Source organism: Dermacentor variabilis, chromosome 10 (genome assembly GCF_050947875.1).
Source record: "Dermacentor variabilis isolate Ectoservices chromosome 10, ASM5094787v1, whole genome shotgun sequence".
Taxonomy (NCBI): domain Eukaryota; kingdom Metazoa; phylum Arthropoda; class Arachnida; order Ixodida; family Ixodidae; genus Dermacentor; species Dermacentor variabilis.
This window is the reverse complement of record NC_134577.1, coordinates 110,236,981-110,260,489: the sequence shown is the minus strand read 5'-3', so window position 1 is coordinate 110,260,489 and position 23,509 is coordinate 110,236,981.

The window sequence follows — 23,509 nt, the reverse complement described above, 5'->3', positions numbered from 1 at the left end:
GCTAAGGGTGGGCGAATATCTTAGCTGCGTTAGAAACGTCGGCGAATAAATAGGGTACACGTCTAACGTATCAGTGTAAACGTGGCTGCTATCATTGCCGCTCGCGATTTGTTGCGTGCCCAGGAGTGTAGACAGGGAGAATCAAAAGACGCCTTTTTTGTTGTTTTTGTTGACCACAACTATTATAAAGCATACACATAATAAAGGCAAGTTTGGTTGCAGCTTTTTTTTTTGTCATAGAAGTGCGGAAAGTGATGAAAGGAATGAAATGGGGCATCTGCTTAAAAATGTTTGGTGCGTGCAGACCGCTTGGTTTGGCTTGAAGAGTCGTTCGCATAGCAGTCCACAGATGGTAAGCGCGATCATTGTTAGCTAGACTTGGCACATGACATATCGCTTCGGCAAGTTCGGGGTGCGATCATTACACGGGAAATAAAATCGAATTTTGACGACAAAATTTAGGGGTGCGATCATTATGCGAGTAGATACAGTAATAGGCTGTTTCTGGTTTTGCGCACTCAATGTTAAGGGATGCAAATGGTGACATACAACAAAATGCAAAAATGACTAAGAAATGCAAGCAGGGCGTGGGGCTTTTTAGGCAGATGCGTGCTTGTGCTATTTATAAGGCTCCCCATGGTATACCTGAAGGCATTTTCTAACGCTATCGTAGAATACACTGACACCCACTTATTAAGGGGAAATACACCTCGAAACAACTTTTTTATATATTTGCACTACAGATTTGAATATACTGTCATTCATGAAGTGTTTTATTAGATTTCAATTGTCATTGATTTTTCTGTTGCTGCTGTTTTTTAGTTATGTCCTTCCACAGTGGCAAAATATTGTGGGCACTTCCTTGTGTATAAAATTTTCAGAAATAGCTTCATGCTGTATCTTATTTAGCCAGCTGTATACTGCAAAGTGGTGATACCTATCCAAACGGCTTGTAGAATTACTGGAACTATGCAAAAAATATTAGGCCACTTTAAATAATTTTACAGATTGCAATTTTAATTAGATATCAGCATTCTGTATATCGTGGAAGAGTACGTATGCCAAATTTCGTTAGTATAGGACAATTATAAGTGCATAAGGTTATTCTCATGCTATTGTGAGAAAAAGTTTTTGAAGTATATTCAATAATTTTTTTTTCACACTAGCATGAGAAGTATGCAAGGTTAGTAGGCAGGCACACAGGCCTGCCTACTAATCTTGCATACTTCTAATAACTTTACATGCTGTTTAAATAGATATTGACACTTTGCAGTCTACAAAGAGCTTAGTTAGCTTCAATACACTGCTTCTTGTGAAAATTTAGTACACAAGAAAGTGTCCACAAAGATCACTGTATTTTCCCATTGTGTAGGACATAACTCAAGAAGCAGCTAAAAAATACTAATGACATATATGAAATCTGCATGAAGAACTCTATAATTTGCTCTCTTTTCAAACCTCTAGTACAAGTAATAAAACTGTCTCGAGTAAGATTCAATCAGCAAAACATGCCCCTTGCTATAGTGACCTACAACATTGCGGCGCAAATTGAAGGCAAGTCCTTTTGTCGAAGCGACTCTGGGCTGTCTTCCTAGGGGCTTCTGTTAAACACTGAAGTTTCCTGCATTTGCCAGAAGTGCAATACTAAAATGTTTGTGAATGTGCAATTGGTATTGGCTCACTAACAGAAAAAAAGGCAGTTCCGTCAAATGCAGAATCGACTATAACTTTGTTCGACATTTACATTTTAACTGCATATCTTTTTTTGTGTTTTGTACTGAGTGTTTCAGCAGTGACTGCCGCTAAAAATTGAACATAACTGCTTCATGACAATGCGACAATTTTCGCTAACATAAATTTATAGCAGTGGCAGTCATTATAATTACACTACTCAATAAGTCTAGTTTTAAGAACTCAGACTAGCACCAGTTCTGAGATACACAACCCAAAAAGACATGATCAAATAGGTTTACCTTTCACACAGAATTGACCCACAAGGCTTGCAAAATGTTTTGTGGCAAACTAATAAACAAAGCATGTTCCACCAAGTATGGCGATAAATATTTCAGAGCTGTCAGTCTGAGGACTCCGACAAACTAACAATACCTTGAGCACTGACTAGCCTCAATAATGGGAAGTCAGCCATTTTCCTGAAATTATTAAAACTTCAATTATTGTGATCTTGTTTAAGAAGAAATTTGCAATTATAATGCAGTTCTAGTCTCTGTCACTATTCTAAATATTTTCCAATTATTTTTTAAGACTACAATTTTTGGAAATAGAGGTATTCATTGCAGAAAGAGCTAGTACATGGCATTTAATAATAAAGGTACTGGTCATTGTACACTTTCTGTCTTCAGCATTTGTTCTGTTGCACAGCTGTTTCTTGAAATCTGAAAGGATGTACCCGCCTCCTTATGTTAGCAAGAAACAGGGAAATCTGTCAGTATGTTTTGTTTAGAATACAGCTGATCAACCCGATAGTTAGGCTGCTTGCTAATTATAAGATATAACGATAATAGTGCAAGACCATAAAAAGAGTGATGCTGACTCACAACTACGCCCAGCTACATCCACGCAGCTGTGCCATACAATATGCATGTCTTCAGAAGAGCCAATTGCCCCAGAGAGAAAGCAACAGTAACTCATTGTTTGTCATCTTGTACAAGGAGATTATGCGCTAGGTGCAATTTATGCTCAGCAAATACATAAATCAGTCATGTCAGGTGTTTTACTTTAGGTTGCAAGCTCGAAGTTCTTGTAATCTTGCTTGATTTTATTTCTTTTCTTTGTGAGCATGAGTGACTTGGTCGCCTTCGCACATATTCTCGAAACTGTTTCTTCATCACTGGGAATCACGAAATTCCGAAAATCACTAAATTCCCAGTTACTGATATGGTAGGCTTCGAGCTTAATTCTGTTATCTTACATATGTTTATCTACGAAGTAGTTTTATCGTTCATTGAAACATATCACGCAATGCACAGTGGGCACCCAAATCATATATGTCTTTCTTGCTTTGTGCCCTGCTCTGGTGTTTTCAAAATCTAGCATTGGTGCAATGGCCTGTCAGCACCTGCAAAAAATGAGTAAAGTGGCTAAAGTAACAGGTCAACAACATAATTGAGATAAAAAGGAAAAATATAAGTTCGCAATAGTCCCCCATAACCGGAGTTTCGCTTACAATTAAAAAAAAATGACATCGTGCTGTGGTGTGAGAGTTGCTTCGGGCACCAAGGGGACTACGTAGCACCTGTGCTAGTGTACACAACAAAGAAAAAAAATCACTCCAGATTGGAGCGGCAGTGGAAAGTTAAGCACAGATGTTTTATTTCACGGACCATTAATGTGGCTTATCATCTGCTCCTATTCTGTGGGAACGCATACACTGGGAAGACGATCCTTTGTGCCATTGTTACCTTAGCGGGACACAAGAGAAAGGTAGATATCGTGAAGAGGTATTCACACTTGGTTGCCCGCAGTGTATTATCTGGATGTGTTTCACTCTACAAAAGACTACTGTGGTAGATAATCATAATGACAAAGACAAAAGAATTAAGAGGTATGTGTCAGTCATCCGTCCGTGACCTCCAGTGTTTATAGAAACACTTGTTTCTGTGTATGTGCCAAGCCGTAGGGAGGCTTTACGTAACTCAGTCATGCTTGCTAAGTTAAAGATCAGAATAAGGAAAATCAAAAGAACATTGTATGAGTGATTTGTAAATGTGGCACCTAATGTAACCCATTCATGTATGGGCTGATAGATTACAGCCAGTGCATAATGTGCTCTTACAGGATGACTTGTGATAAGTAAAAGCCTTCCTCACATCTTCCTCTTTGTTTCTTTTGGATCTTTGTGCGCTATGTGTATTGTTCCAGCTGCATGCATGCAGCTGGGCATAGTTTGTTTATGTGTTCTGCTTCCTCCCTTGTCCCCATCATTCATGCGCTATCTTTGCCGTAACAAAATACAGCTACCCATGCTACTTATTTTGTCAACGTGTTTGCATTATGGAAAGTTTTGTATTAGCGGTTATTTCTACGTGTGAAATTGTCTGTGTCAGCTATTATACTTAGTCTTGCAAAAGTATGTTTCTCAACATAAATAAATGATCAGTATAAGTGTTGCTGTATTTATTTTTGTAATTTTGTTAGTTATGAAGTTTTTATACACTATTGCATGTTGTATGACAGAATAAAATTGATGCACAGCTTTTTAATGTGGTGCTTTTCAGATCAATTTTCATCTCACGCTGACAAACAGAAATTGTGTGGGAAAAAGTGCGAACAAGAATACCATAACGTAAGACAGCTGCTTTTACTGTTAGATTGGAGTATCAATTGCCAACCAGTTGTTTTCAGCGAGCATAGTATAATGCATAGATTATGTAATCTAAGTTGGAATATTGTTTTTATTGCACTTCATTATCTGGGTCTCCTTTGTACATAAATGCAGCCTTTATTTTTATGTGTAGCTTACTTGTTTAGAATGTTAAGTCGTAAGTCAAGTCTTTTAGAACAGGGAAATAGGTTGAACTTATAATCTTTTGACGTGTTATAAGAGACTTGTCGGGTGGTGAATTGAACTTCTACATGAGTTACATAATATTTTGGGCTCTCATTATAGTTCCCAGTGGCATTGCAGTGTCATGCATATGCAGCTGCGGGCTACGTATTAGATATTCATTTAAGACTGCTTTGCTTGGTTGGCTATTGATTCCAGTTTAATAGTAATGAGAACTGTCTTGCTGTCATAGTGATTCTGTGCTGACTGATACATTCGAATTTTCCAGAAGACAATGACAAAGATTGACGAAATATTAACTTTTACTTGTTAACCTGCCATGTGCTTTTGGGCAAGTTACTGTGGATTCTTTGTTGTCCTATGTTGTCTTTTTACAGTAGTCTCCTTGAGAACTAGCTGTAGTTGTATGTACTTACAGCAAGAATTGTTGACACATATTGAAAAGCGACTCAACACTGCCATCCAAGAGTGAAACGACCTACATGAATTAGTTACTTTATTTGCAAGAGACCGGCACCACGCACTAAGGGTAATTTGGCACATACTGCTGGACTCATCAAACTCATCTAGAATAGTTACCTGAATCATTCTTGCAATGTTCATGTGACACTTTATCTTGAGTTATCTGACTCATCTAGAATTTTTAACGGACTTCCTAAGCACTAGTCTTGTGACCCTTTTGAGAGGGTATAGGTGACTACTATAACAGAGTATGCATCACTATTGTGTGCGGAGTCATGTAAACACCTTGTATCGAGCACAGATAGTCGTGGGACTCTCTGCCAAAAGAGAGTTCGGGTGTCTCCCACAAAGAGTGTCATATACGTGAGGAGTCCAGACTCTTCGAAAAGAGTAAGGGATACTCTTTTTTTTCTTAGTGGGTATAGGGCAGGTGAAGCCGGAGTGTAGCATTCACTCCCCACACGTGCGGCGATACCGAAGAGAGTGCGATGCATGGTCGACTCGTGGTGCAGGGGAAGCAGGTGTCAAACAGTCACTCCCCATACGTGCGCCGATCCCAGAGATAGTGCAATGCCGGGCCGACCCGTGGCGCAGGTGAAGCAGGCATTAAGCATTCTGTCCCATAGCGCCCCATACCATAGCGCAGGTGAAGCAGAGGTTAAGCACTCACTCCATATATGTGAGCGGATACCGAAGAGAGTGCAATGCCGGGCCGACTCTTGGTGTAGGAGAAGTAGACGTTAAGCATTCACTCCCCATACGTGCGCGGATCCAGAAGGGAGTGAGATGCTTGGCCGACCCACGGCGCAGGTGAAGCAGGCGTTAAGCGTTCACTCCCCGCACGTGTGGCGATTCCGAAATGGCGCAATGCTGGGTCAACACGTGGCGCAGGTGAAGCAGACATTGAACACTCACACCCCGTGCGTGCGGGGAACCCGAAAACAGTGCGATGCACGGCCGACTCATGCTGAAGGTGGAGCAGGCCTCAAGCACTCACGCCCCATACGTGCGCCGATCCATGAGATAGTGCAGCGCCGGACCGATCCGTGGCACTGGTGAAGCAGGCGTTAAGCCTTCAGTCTCCATAAATACGGCAATACCGAAAGTAGTATACTGCCGGGCCGACCCATGGCGCAGGTGAAGCAGGCGTTAAGCACTCACTCTTCATGCGTGCGCCTATTCCGATGGTGGTGAAATGCCACGTCAACCCGTGGCACCGGTGAAGCAGGCGTTAAGCTTTCTCTCTCCAGAGGTGCGGCGATACAGACGATAGTGCGATGCCTGGCCGAGCCACGGTGGATATGAATCATGCATTAAGCACTGACTCCGCATTAGTGCGCGGGTCCTAAAGAAAGTGCGATGCCAGGACGACCCCTGGCGCAGGTGAAAGAGGCACTAAGCACACACTCTCCGTGCGCGCGCCTATTCCGAAGGTGATGAAATGCCGGGCAGATCCGTGGCGCAGGTGAAGCAACAGCTTAGCATTCACTCCTCACACGTGCGGCAATCCCAAAGATTGTGAAATGTTGGGCCCACTCGTGGTGCTGGTGAAGCAGACGTTAAGCACTCACTCCCCATTCGTGCGCAGATTCTGAAAACTGTCCGATGCATGGCCGACTCACGGCGCAGGGGAAGCAGCTGTTAAGCACTCACTCCCCATACGTGCACGGATCCAGAAGAGAGCGCGATGCCTGGCCGACCCGCGGCGGAGGTGAAGCACGCGTTAAGCACTCACTCCCTATACTTGTGGCGATACCGCAGACAGTGCAATGCTGGGCTGACTAATGGCGCCGGTGAAGCTGACGTAAAGCACTCATTCCCCATACGTGCGCCGATCCTAACAAAGCGAAATGCGGGGCCGACCCATGGCGCACGTGAAGCAAGCGTTAAGCACTCACTGCACATACGTGAGTCGATCCCGTAAAGAGTGCGATGCCTAGCTGATTCACGGTGGAGGTGAAGCAGGCGCAAAGTAGTCACTCTGCATGCGTGCGCCTATTCTCAGATGGAGAAAGACTGGGCCGACGCGTGGCCTTGGTGTAGCAGGCGTTAGCACTATCACCCCATACGTGCGCCGATGTATAAGATAGCGTAATGTCGGGCAGACCCGTGGCGCAGGTGAAGCAGAAGTTAAGCACTCACTGCCCGAAGAGAGTGCGATGCCAATGCGACCCATGGCAGATGTGAAGCACGCGATATGGACTGACTCCACATAAGTGCGGCGATACCGAAGATAGTGCATTGCGGGCCCTACCTATGGCAAAAAGTGAAGCAGGCGTGAAGAAATCACTCTCTATGCATGCGCCTTTTCCGAAGGTGGTGAAAGGCCGGGCCAATCAAAAACGCAGGTGAAGCAGGAGTTAAGCACTCACCTCCCATACCCGCACGAATCCAGAGGAGCTTGCCATACCCAGCCGACCCGCGGTGGAGGAGAATTAGCCGTTAAGGACAGACCCCGCATGCGCGGCGATCCCGATGATAGTGCAATGTGGGGCCAACCCGTGGCGCACGTACAGCAGGCGTTAAGCACTCACTCTCCATACGTGTGGCGATCCTGTAGAGTGTGCGATCCCTGGCTGGCCCATAGTGGAGGTGAAGAAGGCCGAGACTAACTCTCCATTCGTGCGCCTATTAGTCATGGGGTGAAAGGCCGGGCCGACGCGTGGCCGTGAAGAAGCAGGCGTTAAGCATTCACTCCCCATAAGTGTGGCGATACCGAAGATAGTGCCATGTGAGGCCGACCCATGGCTGAGGTGAAGCAAGCGTTAAACATTCCCTCCCCACACGAGCGGCGATTGCGAAGATAGTGCAATGCCGGGCCGACCCGTGTCGCAGGATAAGCAGACGTAATGCACTCACTCCCCATACGTGCGCGGATCCCAGAGATAGTGCAATGCCGGGCCGGCCTGTGGCGCAGTTCAAGCAGGCGTCAAGCATTAAGCACCTGTATGTGCGGCGATACCGAATATAGTGTGATGTGGGGCCGACGTGGCGCAGGCGATGCAGATAAGTACTCAATCCCTATACGTTCGACGATCTCAAAGAGAGTGCAATGCCGTGCCTTCCCTTGGCCCAGGTGAAGAAGACGTTGAGCACTCACTCGCCATGCGTGCATGGATCCCGAAGAGAGGGCGATGCCTAGCCGACCATCGACAGGAGGTGATGCAGGCGTTAAGCACTCGCTCTCCATGCGCGCACCTATTCCGATGGTCCTGAAATGCCGGGCGAGCCGTGGCGGAGGTGAAACAGGCGTTAAGCTTTCTGTCCCCATACGTGCGGCGATGCCGACGATAGTGCGACGGCTGGCCGAGCCGCGGTGGAGATGCAGCAGGCGTTAAGCACTGACTCCGCATTAGTACGCCGATTCCGAAGAGAGTGCGAAGCCGGGCTGACACGTGGCGCAGGTGAAGCAGGAGTGCAGCATTCACTACCCCTACGTGCGGCGATACCAGAGATAGTGAAATGCTGGGCCTACTTATGGCGTAGGGAAAGCGTTCGTTAAGAATTCATTCCCCATAGGTTCGGCGATCCCGAACTAGTCTAATGCCGGGCCGACTCGTGGCGCAGATGAAGCAGACGTTTAGCACTCACTCGCCATACATTCGCGGACTCCGAAGATAGGCCGATGCTTGGCCGACTCCCGCCATGAGGTGAAACAGGCGTTAAGCACTCACTCCCCATAAGTGCGCCAATCCCAGAAATAGTTCAATGCCGGGCCGATCCATGGCGCAGTTGAAAGAGACGTTAAACACTCACTACTCATTCGTGCGCGGTTCACGAAGAGAGTGCGATGCATGGCCGACCCGCGGCGGAGGTGAAGCAGGCGTTAATCATTCACTCCCCATACGTGCGCCGTTCCAAGAAATAGTGAAATAATGGCAAAATAAGGACCGCCAAGGAAATGATTTGCAAAGACGCAAGATTGGCTGGTATATTCACTTAATTTAGGAAGCGCATCCATCTTCTTTTTATTATAGCTATAATTAGTTATCATTGCAATGACGGTCTATGCCTAGAATAAGTCGTGAAATTGACACGAGCCTTTACATGGCCACAAAATTACAAGTAATAACACTTATAGTAATCTGCTTGTGCCATGTGAGTATTACATCGATGTGTCAAGACGCGCAACAAAGTAAACAGAAAGTAGGTCATGGCCTCACACTTTGTTTTAAATATGAACCAACTAGGCCACCAAAAGAGTATTGAATATACAACAGCATAAAATTGAGCCGTAATGCTAATGCACAAGACATAATCCTCAAATAATCACGATACAGCAAGGTTATTACAGTTAGAGCAGACCTATGAAGCAGGGTGTAGCTCTCTAAATTCTGGAGTCCGGATTTTAAGGCCCTATTGTGGATTACAGTACAAATATTAGGCCAGAATAACTGAACTAAAACTATTTCGAAAATAAATAGTACAATGCTTAAATTTCTCCTGGAATACGGAGTTTTGATAGCGATTGCAAAGTATTAGACCAGTAAACTAAGTATGGTTTGTAGTAATCGGCGTGTAAGTTTCAGTACGCATGCATTTACTAAATACTGTGACAAGCATGGTTTCAAGCCCGTGCAGACAAATATGAACAGCTTTTTCACGATGATAACAAGCACGTCAAGTCACAACGATAACAAAATAAAACACCCGCTTGAGGGAGCAAAACGCTTCCTGCATCATCTCCCTCGAACACTTCTCCAAATCATGAGAATATGGGACCCCACCCACTAGGCACGCGAGTAGACAGCACACAAGAAGCCGCCAGCCATCTTGGCTCACAGTTGCTGCAGTTAGCCTCACTTCAATACGCGTGCTTCAGTACGTATCTCTTAACAAATGAGGCACTGAAAACCGTCGCCCTCCAAGCCATCATGCTCTCGGCTCTTTAAACTTGTTTTCTTTTTCTCGGTTATACTAATCGCGACAATTATCTACAGTATGGGCTCATTTGTTTTCTCTTCCAGCAGAACAACCTTATTTGATTACTTTTTAGAAGCTCTGTGTTTAAAGGTGCCATTACTTATAGGGTCTGCAATGTAACTCAGCATGGGCTGCCAATGCACGGAACAGTACAGTGATGACTGCTCGATTCGTTTGCGCCCTTGGGTAATGGCTTGGTCTCATTAAAGTCAAATTTAACAAATATTTATCAGACATTCGATGGCTATGGAAGCTGCTTTACTGAACGACAGGCATGCAAGTCCAGCAAGCAAGATGCTACGAGACTAGACACCATGCCGTCGTTAAACTACACCGTGGGCCAATGCCAAATACAAGGCGGAGTGCCGGGATTCGCAGCAAATGTGTCACAAGTGCGGATAGTGCTATGGTGCGGCAGGGAAGATAAAGAATGGAATAGCGCCGACTCAGTCCTAACAAGACCATGATTCGGCACCGCGAAAGACCCCAAAACAGCCCTTATCTTATTTCTAGAGTGGCACTCGAAGAAGATGTAGAGGCTCAGTTTGTTGCCGTCACTACCTCTCTGAATATTGTTCAAATCCTGAGTGGTCACTTGGCGTTGTTTCGACCACTACTATGAGTATAGCACTCCACTGCCTGTTCATATTGTGCCAAATAGCAATAATCTATTTTTTGTCATTTCACAGGTCATACAGAGAGCGTACGAAGAGAACCTACATATCTGGACTGACTATGGCCTACACTTTTTTGTGACACCTCCGAACTACCTAACAAGATTACAGTACAATCAAGACACCTTCGCGTAAGAGAGTTTATTCCTTATTTTCAGGAAAATAGGCGGGCTTCAATTTTCATGGGTGGTTATTAGATCAGTCTCATTAGAAAGCGCCTGAACGTTCAAAACATTCGTACAGCCTTTAAACACTTAAGTATTTCTTTGTCTACCCAACTAGGCAACCGGTCGGCTTAGCAGCTAAGACGAATCGATAAAATTATTGATGTATAACAAGACATAATAAATTCGAAAGAAAACAACGTTGCTGGTGGAGAGGTTTGAGTGCCTTACCCACTGGGCTGAACACGTGGCTACGCTTGCATAATTTGAATATATCTGAACCATATAAATGTTTTGTACTAGCGGACTAGCGGTACGACACAAATATTAAAGATAGCAGTTTCCATGAAAGCTTTCATGCAAGGTTTGGGGATGTTGCATTGAAAGCCATCTCTTAGACCGCACCTCGACCAACTTGGAGCATTGTAAACACTTGGCGACTGCAACTAAATGCTTGCCCCCTAGCGGTCGCATCGAGAAACAGCCAATCCATGTTTAAGCTTGAAACGAAAGAGGGCCTCCTATCACAGCGTGCGCTGAACGCCCCACAGTTCTCAAATCGTCTTTATGTCTCCACGAATAATCTTGAAATTGAAAAACAAAGTAGGGATCTTGAGAGACTTTCCTTGTGTACTTTTAGTCGTGTCATCATGGTGGAAAGACAGCAATGTCTGATTTCATCTCTTCGTGCATTGGAAAAAGTGCCCACTGATGCCGTACAGTCTTGTTCGAGACACTTCTCTCGTCGGGACTTTGTTCTTCAGGGCCGAGCAGATCACTGCTTTCTTTTTATTTTCATTATCTTACAGACGTTTTAAACCATGCAGTGTGCTTTGCATAGGCAGGCGCTTTACGAATTTGTAATAATGTATGTTTAGGTTTCGTTTCGTATTCTTCAATTACACCTTTCTGCCTGATAATGACTGGTACTAATGCTTTAGGCACCAGGAATTTTCCGCTAATCAATTTTTGTCTGCTGGAACGGCAACGCCAATGATAACTGCCTCGGAACGTCTGGAGTTCATCATGACAAATGTCACGCCGCGAGGCTACATATCGCTTTCATAGCATGCTTTATTTAGGCGGTCCAATCAGAAGATGCTGTTTCCTCTTTCAAGGCATTCAAAGCATCATAGTATCTTTAAAACAACTTACAGTACACACTGTTGTCCCACAAAGATCCACGCATACGAAACTTTGTTTCTCATATTCATTGATGGCACAGTAACATATAGGTAATTTAAAATTGAATGTTACTTATTTAAATACTGTCAATCACGGAGGAATTATACATGGGAGTTGAACAAAGAAAAATATATACCAAATATACAACGGGGCAAGCGTAGGACACATAATACAATATAAATCCTTACACGATAGTATTACCGACCAGATTACGGGATTATTGATAACATCATAGAATGCTAGTGAGATAGAAATATTTCCTATGAATCACAATGAAAGAGCGTGATCAGATATGCGAAAACAAGCGTAGTTAGGGATGAACGAAATGCCAGTGGGAAGGTGGTTCCAAGCTGTAGGAGTCTGCGAAATGAATGCGTATACAAATGGCTTTCGCGCTGCAGAAAGCATACGCCACTTCATACTGATTAACAAGACGAGTATAGTGTTAGAACGGTTATGTGATAAGCCCCATTCGTATGCATTATTGATGATATAATTTGCGGTAGACGCAAAGTGGAAAACATTCCTGCGAAGTGAACCCGGTGGTGCGATAATTACATAATTGTCATACTGAGTGTGCGGTGATAAAGTAAAATGCCAGCAGAACCAATCTCACGATACTCGAGACGGTTATGCATTATATGTGAATTTATGCAGTAGCACAGCTTATTGCCACCGTCGAAACGATGTATGAGGCGCGTACTACAGCGGACTCCTCTATCACGCCTCGAAGATGATGATGATTATGATGATGATGATTATGAATTTTTGGCATCCCCTTCGAAACGCGCGGTGACAAGTAGTCATCTAGCCGGCCTGGGTTCATCATCATCAGCCTTGCTACGCCCACTGCAGGGCAAAGGCCTCTCCCATACTTCTCCAAATACTCCAGGTCATGCACTATTTGTGGCCATGTCATCCCGGCAAACCTGGGTTACACAGGTTGATTACATATGCTTTTCATTCAAGCATTTTCGTAGACATCTTTTTAGTGCTTTTTTTTCTCTAAGCTTCCCCGCCGCCTTGTACATCTACATATGCCTTTAATGGTTCCGGTCATGTCAATCGCTTTCCTGCTTCTTTTTCCCGCCAAATCCATAAAAAATCTTTTACTTATTTCGAACTGCTCACCGGTTTATCCTTCCGTCCACTTTAAACCTAAGCGCTTCTTGAAGGTGTACGTTACGTACGGGTCTCACTACGTGAATCCTTTCGCATTCCATTGAGGTGTGATCAATGCTCCGCAGATTTACTCTGCAGCATACACATGCCTCATCTGATTGCGAATATTTGCTCCGGCATGTGCTTGTCTTTACACAACCAGCTCGGGCCTCAAATAGCAAGGCACTTTCTATTGACATTTTGTACAAATTCTCCCTCCTAACATCTTCCTTTCCTTTCTGGCAAATCTCCTTGACGTTTTTGCTTGCATTCTCTGCACCCAACTCGCTGTCTTTGTTTCTGTAACTTTCCTTCTCATGGCTCCTGGTTGTCTGTTTACACGTCCAATTAGGTTGTACCTGGTTGCGAACTTTCTGGACGACTTCCTCCAGTCTGTGCCGAAGCGCTGGTGTCACTCTGCAACTACACCTTCCTAAGAACACTCGGCGCCATCTATCGCCGCCACCTGAGCGTGGCCTCGAAAATGCACGGCGCACCGGTGCTTCTGAATACTGTAAAACATGCCATGTGGCAACCTGCCTTCTCGCGCGTCTTTCTGGACACGTTCCGTCATCTAGTGACACTGCCAAGAGGTCCGTGCTTGGCCTCCGAGACCGGAAACGCTGCGCGCCGGTGCCCGCGAAGGTTAAGAACTACTCCGTTGCCCGCCACACACTCAGTGGCACATACTCAGTAACTTCAGTTCATGCGAATTTCATTGTAGAGCACCAGATGCCTACTGCATTCGTCGCATAGCTTGCTAAAAATTTGGCAAGAAACAGGCTTATTGAAGAGTGACATGTACTCAGGGTGTCTGTGATGCTGCCGCCCAATGCGCGAGGTTGCTCTTTTTGCGGGACACCTGAGACGTCGGTTTGATTTCACTCAGCGTCGAGAAATATAGGAATCATTTTCGTCATTGTAGAGCGGCACATTCGTGGTGGCACAAAGCTAGTTGCACAAGTTGGCGTCAAAAATTAAAAAAAAATATTGAAGATCTGGGTTTTGTTTTCGTACTCAACAAAGGTGTTGATTTGAGGAATGCCGTAGTGAGTGAGTCCCGAATAATTTTCACCACCTGGTGTTTCTTATCGTACACCCAATGCACGCAATGTACACGGGCGTTTTTGCATGTCATGTACCGGGAAATTCCGCCGCTGATGCCGGGATTTGATCGCGCGCCCTAAAGCATAGCAGCGCCAGGCCACAGCTACTACCCCACCACGGCGAGTCTGCAGCCATATACGCTAACGAAAGAGCTGCATATACCCATTTGCACATACCCAGTGACCCAGTTTGGCATCCGAGAGGTTCATTCAAGACCTACACACACCTAGTGGCACATAAACCGTACTTTAATTTTGCGTCGAGACGTTTCCTCGCAGAGCAGTACCAACTCAGTCCCACGTCTACAGAGACCCACGTCGACTTGAAAGAGGTTTGTCGAAGAGCGGCACGTCTGTGACCTCAATTTCCCCCCAAATTGGTGCACTTGTTTGTTTTCCAATCGGTTAATTCCGCAGAGCAGCCCCATGCCCTCTCTCTTCCACCCCTGACCACCCAGTGACCCAGGAAGGCGGGAAAACGGTTAGATGCAAGCATGCATACATACATTGATAGATAGCTTCTGAAAGTGCGTAATCTAGGAATGCTAGCGCATTAAAATGCTCCTGGAGAATTCTAGCCTGAACAGGACATACAGAGGATTATTAATGGTATAGATTTTGGCAAATTCAAATTAATTTCTAAATACAGTTTTAATTACTGTTGCTTGTAACGATAAGCCCCAAATGTTAATACATGCAAAAATAATACGTTTCTCTCTATAGTTGAAAGCTTGGACCATTAACACCCTTCATTGGACAAATCCCCATCTCCATGTTGCTGCCACGGAAACCCGGAAATGTGGTTTCTCTGAGCGGGTTTAAAGTAAACAATCCCTGCTGTTCGGTTGCTTCCCAGTCAAACTTTTCTCTTGACATTTGTTGTCTTAGCACCAGCGTTCACTTTACAAAAACAAATAAAAAAGTAGGAAATTTAAAACGGAATGTTCGTTTTTTTTATATTGCAGTTTTGGACGCTCTGTAATAATAGCTCTTGAGACTAAAGCCAGACTACCTACCTTGTCCAATAGGAATCACCGTTCTCTCCCAAATTTCTTCGAGACCAATTTCAAAGACACAACAACACAGACATATCGAAAGTACTCTCTTTGTCATCCGGACACGTAAACAAAGGCATGATTTGAACGTAACTACATTTCGCACCCACGTGTGAATTGTTCAAAAGACCTTCGCTCAGGACATGTTAACGAGTGGAGCAGACTAATTAATTATCAAATTTTTCTTCCAATTCCCGATTCTTTTACTTATGAGTTGTCACCGTGATTATTCGCTTTTTTTCCTTTTCCTTGTTAGTACTGTGTTCCGTTATTTTGTGTGCTGCGATTTGTCTGCATTTGTTTCCTTGCTATAGACTGTTTTAAGTTTTGTTTTTTAACCCACCCTGGGAAACTGCGCAGTGGAGATTCTAGTATAAATAAATAATGACTACGCGACAGTGTCGTTTAAAAATTGGCAAGCCGTTTTTTTTATTCCCCCTGTCACTGTCAACGGTGCCTTCTAAAGAGCGACATGGTACTCCGTACCTCACACCACGTCGTAAACACGCGCAACGGGCTCAGAGAGAGCGTAGCAATCGAAGCGTCCCCACGTGAAAAAGCATAGCTGCACACGCCTATTTGTGGTCAAATGCGTCATTGCATGCTTTGGGGCTTCTGAAGGTTTAAATGATGTAGTGGTCGCACAAGCGCATTGGAAGGACAGCCACGCTCGTATTCAACCACCCTCTTCGGATGTGGCAACCGAGGAAAAGGAGCCTGGCTGTGACCTTTCCCGCGAGAGTTCCCAGCACTTGAGTATATTTACGTGACGGAGTATGGCAGAGCACCTTGTAACAAAGACGTGACAGAGTAAACAAACGCGAACGCTCATGTTCATTCTGTTACGATCTTGTTTGGAACTATGCTGCCGTATTGCCTCACCAATAATCAACTAGCCCACCAGTACAACCTACACATGATAAATTGGCTTATAGCTATAGTCACTCTTTCTAGTACCACGTCTTTGCTGATTACGCCCTCTGTTCTCTAGGCAGTTATGTAGTAAAACAGCAAAGACTGCTTGGATGTGAACAACACAAAACAGCAGACTCGAACAAAAGGTGCAAGGGCAGCTTTACAAGTAGTAGGCTTCAAAAAGCTTCAAAAAGTTGGCCACTATGTGTAATGCTCACTCCTCTATTATTTCCTTCTTCATGCCCATGCAAAGAGCGCAAGCACCAAGTTGATGATGAAGGCTTAAGATGATTAGGGAATCGCCAGAGGGATGTGGACAGCAGCGCAGTAAAAACTGTGATGAACCGCCTGTGACAATAAAGCTATTGATACTGTTACTTGTAGAAAGACACAGACGAAAGAGGCTATTTATAGGCTATTTACACTGGACTGGAGCCAGAGCGCCAGGCCGACATTCACTCGCGCCAAGGGCACCGACCCACTTCGTCGTCGTTCTCGCGGCGGCTCGTCTCTCGGGTATCTACCGATAATATCGTAATACTACCCGCCGGCGGCAAAAGCTCCGTCACGGTGCTTTTAAATATCCAAGGCACGTGGAGAGTTGTAGGGCTTGAGTCGGGTGACGTGGACAATGTCACTGGTTGTCACACCGGAGGACGTAGTGGGCGTGGCTAGAACAATTTCATAGGTGACATCGGTCACTTGGCGGAGCACGCGATATGGGCCGATATAACAGGAAAGCAGTTTCTCACAAAGGCCAACTTTACACGATGGTGACCAAAGCAACACGAGGGTGCCCGGCGAAAAATTGACATCACGGTGACGGAGGTCGTAGCGTCACTTTTGTTTGGCTTGAGAGACTTGTAGACGAACGCGTGCAAGTTGACGAGCATGGTCAGCACGGGCGATTGCATCACGGGCATAAGCGCAAGTTGAAGCTGTGGCGAACGGAAGCACGGTGTCTAGTAGTAGCGTCGGTAGTGCCATACAAGAGGTAAAACGGGGAAAAACCGGCAGTTTCCGGACGGGAAGAGTTGTATGCACAGGTCATGTAGGGAAGAGCCCGGTCCCAGTCACGGTGGTCGTCTCAAACGTATTTGGATAGCGTGTCTGTAAGGTTGCGGTTCAAACGCTCAGTGAGACCGTTCGTTTGAGAGTGGTAGGAGGTAGTAAATTTATGCTGAATGGAGCAGGCCCGCATGATGTCATCAATGACTTTCGCCAAAAACGTACGGCCACGGTCTGTTAGCAATTGACGCGGAGCACTATGCATCAAAATGATATCATGTAGAAGGAAGTCCGCAACGTCAGCTGCGCAACTGGTCGGAAGAGCGCGGGTTACGGCGTAGCGGGTCGCGTAGTCCGCCGCGACTGCAGCCCACTTGTTTCCTGATGTAGATTCCGGAAACGGGCCGAGAAGGTCTAAGCCAACACGATGGAAGGGCTCGGCAGGGATGTCGAGCGGCTGCAGGTAGCAAGGGGGGAGCTGGGGAGGATTCTTGTGTCGTTGGCAAAGTTCACAAGCGGCGACGTAATGTCGTACGGAACGGGCAAGGCCCGGCCAGAACGAACGGTGACGTACACGGTCATAGGTTCGAGATACGCCGAGGTGTCCTGCCGTTGGTGCGTCGTGGAGCTCTTCTAGAACGGTTGAGTAGAGGTGTTTAGGTATGACAAGTAGGAACTCAGAGTTGTCGGAATGAAGGTAACGACGGTACAGAGTACCGTCGCGGAGGGCGAGGAGGCGTAGAGTGGCGTCGGCCGGAGAGTGTTCAAAACGGTCGATGAGTCCTCTGATGTTGGCGTCACGACGTTGCTCGTCGGCGAAATGAAGCAGCTGCGACATAGAGAATACACAAGCAGCACTGGTAATATTGGAGGAGTCAGGGTCGTCAACAGGGTAACGCGACAGGCTGTCAGCGTCTTGTTGCAGGTGGACAGACTTATAGACCACAGAATACGAACATTCTTGTAGTCTCAAAGCCCATCGACCAAGCCCGCCTGTAGGATCTTTTAGGGATGAGAGCCAGCAGAGTGCATGTTGGTCAGTGACTACGGAAAAAGGGCGACCGTAGAGGTAAGGACGGAACTTCGCAACCGCTCAGACTACAGCAAGGTATTCTCCTTCCGTAAGGGAATAGTTGCGCTCCGATGGTGTGAGGAGGCGGCTTGCATAAGCAATAACGCGATCCTGGCCACGCTGACTCTGGGCTAAGACTGCACTTACGCAATGACCGCTGGCATCTGTACGCAATTCTGTAGGGGCATCAGGGTCGAAGTGGGCGACAATGGGTGGTGGGGAGAGAAGAAAGACGAGACGAGAAAAGGCGGCGGCTTCTGCAGTACCCCACAAGAATTGTACGCCTTTCTTCAAAAGATTAGTCAGGCGTCTAGTAATTGCCGCAAAATATTGAACAAAACGACGCAAGTACGATCATAGCCCGACAAAAACTCGAACGTCTGCGGCTATCTTCGGAACCGGAATGTCTCGGACAGCGCGAGTTTTGTCGGGATCAGCCTGTACTCCAGAAGCATCAACGAGGTGGCCCATAACAGTGATTTGGCGGTGGTCGAAACGACATTTCGACGAGTTAAGTTGTAGCTTCGCCTTTCCAAATACATCAAGAGTAGGTGTTAGAAGCTCAAGATGAGTGTCGAACGTGAGCGACAAGACGATGACGTCGTCGAGGTAGCAGAGACAAGTGGACCATTTGAAACCACGGAGCAAGGAGTCCATCATACGCTCAAAGATGGCAGGGGCGTTCCATAATCCAAACGGCATTACTTTAAATTGACACAGGCCATCAGGTGTGATAAACGCGGTTTTTTCTCTGTCCATATCGTCAACAGCAATCTGCCAGTATCCAGAACGAAGATCGATAGAAGAGAAAGAGCTGGAACCGTGGAGGCAGTCAAGGACGTCGTCTATACGTAGGAGCGCGTAGACGTCCCTCTTAGTAATGATGTTCAGATGGCGGTAGTCTACACAGAAGCGCCACGTGCCATCCTTCTTCTTAACCAACACTACAGGTGACGCCCAGGGACTCGAAGAAGGCTCACTGCTATTTTTGTGTAGCATTTTGTTGACTTCGCTTTGAATTACTCGGCGTTCCGACGCAGAAACTCGATATGGTCGTGAGTGAATAGGAGTAGCATCGCCAGTAAGAATTTGATGCTTGACCGCGAGCGTCTGGCCTAAAAGGCGATCTTCGAAGTCGAAAATATCTCTGTAGGACGATAACACTTGGTAAAGGTCTTCAGCCTGCGCAGAAGACAGGTCCGTCGCAACCATTTTCTGTATCTTGGGATCGGCGGCCGAGGCTGGCACGATGGGCCTGCTAAGCTCGCTAGAAGCGTCGGTTGATAACGCTGCCACGTGATGGTCGCCGAGACAATCAACGTTGGTACGTCAAATACCTTGCGGTATAATTTGCTTTGCCAAACCAAAGTTAAAGATAGGTATGCCCGTGTGGTTCGCAGTAATAGTAAGTATACTGTGAGGCACGGTAAGGTCATACTGTAGTGGAATGTCGGGCAGAGGAGTGACGAGGTACTCGCCATCATGGACTGGTGGGAAAGACAAGAGTTCAATATAGGCTATTGATCTCGGCGGCAGGCGAATAAAGCCGGTGGGGCGTAGGCGGCACTGGGGTGCGTCAGGAGGTTCTTTGAGAATTGGCAATTCAAGGTGAAGGGTACTGGCAGAGCAGTCAATAAGAGCAGAATGCGCGGAGAGAAAATCGAGGCCGAGAATGAGGTCGTGGGGGCAATGAGCAATCACGGTGAAGAGGACAGGAGTGTGGAGGCCGGCGATGCTAACACGTGCCGCACACATGCCGATGATAGGCACAGTACCGCCATCTGCAACGCGGACGACGCGTGCCGACGCTGGTGTGAGGAGCTTGTTTATTCGTCGTCGGAAGGCACCACTCATAATAGCCCTTGATCGATGAGTGCCGTGACAGGATAGCCATCAACGTCAATGGCAAGAAGGTTTTGGTTCGTGTTTAACGTGAGCAGAGGATTTGAGGGCAGTGTCGACAACGCAGCTTCACCTCCAGAAGCTGCACTGCCTAGTTTTCCGGCTGGGCCCGGGAGGCGATAGGCGGCTAAGAGAAGCGGCGGAGTTGGGCGAACGAGACTGACGGCATCGAGGTGAGTGCGAGCGGCTGTAGCGGAGGTGCGGAGCAGGGACATCAGTGGCAGTGGGTTCATGGCGGGTGGCAAAGGGAACAGAAGGTCCAAATGTGCAGGAATAAGTGGCGGCATTTGTCCGAGGAGGTGGTGGCCATCGGTTGCGGCAGTGAAGAGTGACGTGACCGATGCGACAGCAGTGGAAGCGGATTGGTCTGCCATCAAGGGTACGCCATTCGGACGGGTTGCGGCGAGATGTGGTAGAAAAGGACTGTCGGGAACGAGGAGGGCTGGTAGAGAACTGGGGAACGCTGGGTGTAGATGTTGAGCACACGGAGTTCAGACCCATGTTCTCAAATTCCTGCCTGACTACGGCCTGAATCATGGCAATCGTGGTTCCTGGCGGATCGGGAGGCGTAGTGGAGAAAGTTGGCGAACAGGCGGCCTCGAGCTCGCAGCTAACTATACGGGTGACGTCGTCATATGTTGTGGCTTGACGCGGTCGACCCTCACATGTCCACGTAGCAGCGGTGTTGGGTAGCCGCATGATGTGGTGCGTGATACGGCGGCTCTTGGCTTATTCAAGGCGACGGCATTCTCTAATGATGCCTTGATTGTCGAGACGTTGCCGAAAACAAGCAAATTGAAAGCGTCGCCGGCGATGCCTTTTAGAACATGGGACACATTATCTGATTCAGACATAGCATCGTCAGCATTGCGACATAGAGCCAAGACGTCGAAGATGTATGGAACGGACGGCTCTGTGGATGTCTGAACACGAGACGCAAGAGCCTTTTTCGCGGCAACCTTGCGGCCAATGGAATCGCAGAACAGTTCCCGTAGCTTTTCTTTGAAAGTGTCCCAACTGCTTATCTCGTCGTTATGCGTCTGGTACCACACGCGTGGGGTGCCGTAAAGATAAAAGATGACATTGGCGAGCATAATTGTTGGGTGCCACGTGTTATAAGCGCTGGCATGTTCATATAGCTTGATCCATTCGTCGACGTCCTGTCCCTCCAGTCCAGAGAACACACCAGGGTCGCGATGTTGGGCAACCGTGACGATTGGAGCAGTCGAACCAGCCGAAGCCGCTGCAGAGGTGGGCTCGTCAACGGGAGGCATGGTGACAAGCTCGATGTACCGACCACTCCGGAGTTCCGTGGCGAGGATGGGGATCGCTGACCTCCACCCGATTGTTACGTGTAGAAAGACACAGACGAGAGAGGCTATTTACAGGCTATTTACACTGGACTGGAGCCAAAGCGCCAGGCGGACATTCACTCGCGCCAAGGGCACCGACCCATTTAGTCTTCGTTCACGCGGCGGCTCGTCTCTCGGGTATCTAGCGATAATATCGTTTTAATACGTTATATGGCTTCTAATTAAATTTCCTAACGCTTCAAATAGTGAAGAGGCAGTAGTATAAGGTAGTGTGACTAAGAACACAATGTTTGATGGCAAGTCGCCACCAGCGTGATCGTTTGCAACGGGTACATAACGTCCGGGTTGCCCCTCTCTAGGTGCATAAGGTCCTAAAGCTGAAGGAGCTGTCGCAGGCCAAGCCTTCGCGGCACCGGCTGCGGTTGGCAGAAAGTTAAGGATTCATTCGTTGTTGGGCGCGGCTGCAGTAGCCAAGCGATATGCAGTAGTGCCAAAGGGAGAATAAGAACAACGAAGACAAAGCCCACACACTCAGTCAGATACTCTCTTGACAGAAAAACATTAGTAGTAGTGGTTGCCAAAACTTTTTGTTAGGGTACTTTTAAAGGCGATAGAATCAGGGGTTGCATAGACGGAAAGGAGAGAGTGGTTGTATTCAGTCATTTCGTCTGACAAAAAGAAGCACAGCAAAGTTGTAAGACATGACAACATTGCGCTTCAGTTGATCATTGCTGCGTGAGACGAGTGACGCGGCTGAAAGAAATGGGCTTTACTGCAGAAAGAATGCCAAAATATGGAAGTCGACCGCAGTTTAAGCCGAAAAACAGAATGAATGTGGTCATTAAAGCGTATAACATGAAAGCAATCTAACCACTCGCCATATTGGTACTGAAACGGCTGGTGCTTGGGGAATGAATGCAGATAGGTTCATGTCCATTTCCTACTGGACACGCTGGGCAGTCAAGCTCTGTGTGCGCCATACTAACCACTGACCCAACTTAGCGTGAGAAGACTCATTTAAAATCGGCAAAACCCAGAACACGACCAGATACTCAAGTTGGCGTGAAAAATTTATTCTGAGTGTCGCGAACTTTGGTCGCGTGTCACTGATCTCGGGGCCATGCGGACCTTAGGTAGAAATGGAGCCGGGAGTTGCAGGCCACCTCAGCAAATAGATTTTAATTTACCCAAACTCAAAATAGAAAACTTAAAACTCACTTGGATAAAAATAAAACTCCACACTTGCATAGCGTAAATATGTCCTTATCCTCACCTACGTTCATCCTTAGAGGGTCACAGGCGAAAGTCAGGAAACCCTAGCCTATGGTTGTGCACTAACAGAAAGGAGCGTCCTTACAGCCTCTTGTCGCCTGTATCCTCCGAGTCCGATGCCTGTCGGATCTTCCACATCGCCGGTGCGGTAGGCCTCGCTGCCTTGATGTCGGCCAGTCCACCTGTCCGTCTTTTGATGCCGATGTCCCGAACTCCATTAGTAACGGTGCACTCCGGCCTCACTGGCTATGCCTAACGCCGGCTTCCGCCACTACTTCTTCGAGTGCAAACGAGCACCCCGGAGCCTATCGTACGTGCTGGTCTGCCTCTGAAGGGGAATCCTTCCTGGAGTGCACGGCACCACCGTGAGAGGCTGCAACATGTCCAAGGAGTCTCACTCGAACGTCGCCAAGGTCGACGGCCACACACTGGATACCAGCGTTACGGGCTTGACCGGACCTCCATGGCTTCCGTCGCAAATACGATGCGGACGCTCGAACCTTCTTGGCCCAGAGCCACGCCGATGATGCCAGCTCACCACCACTTCTCTCCCGATCGCAGATCGGGTGACGCGACTCGAGGGCTCGTGCCGTTCTGATGGATCCGCTGACGTCGTCCCCTTCTTTTCTTTTTTCTCCGCATGCCTCGTATATATAACAAGGAGCCGCAGATGCGGAGTAACTCAAATTGGCCTGGTGCTTTCAAAGTAGTGGTGTTTTATAGTTCCTGGTACCTATGTCATAGCAAATGGTTGTTATACTCTGGAATTTGT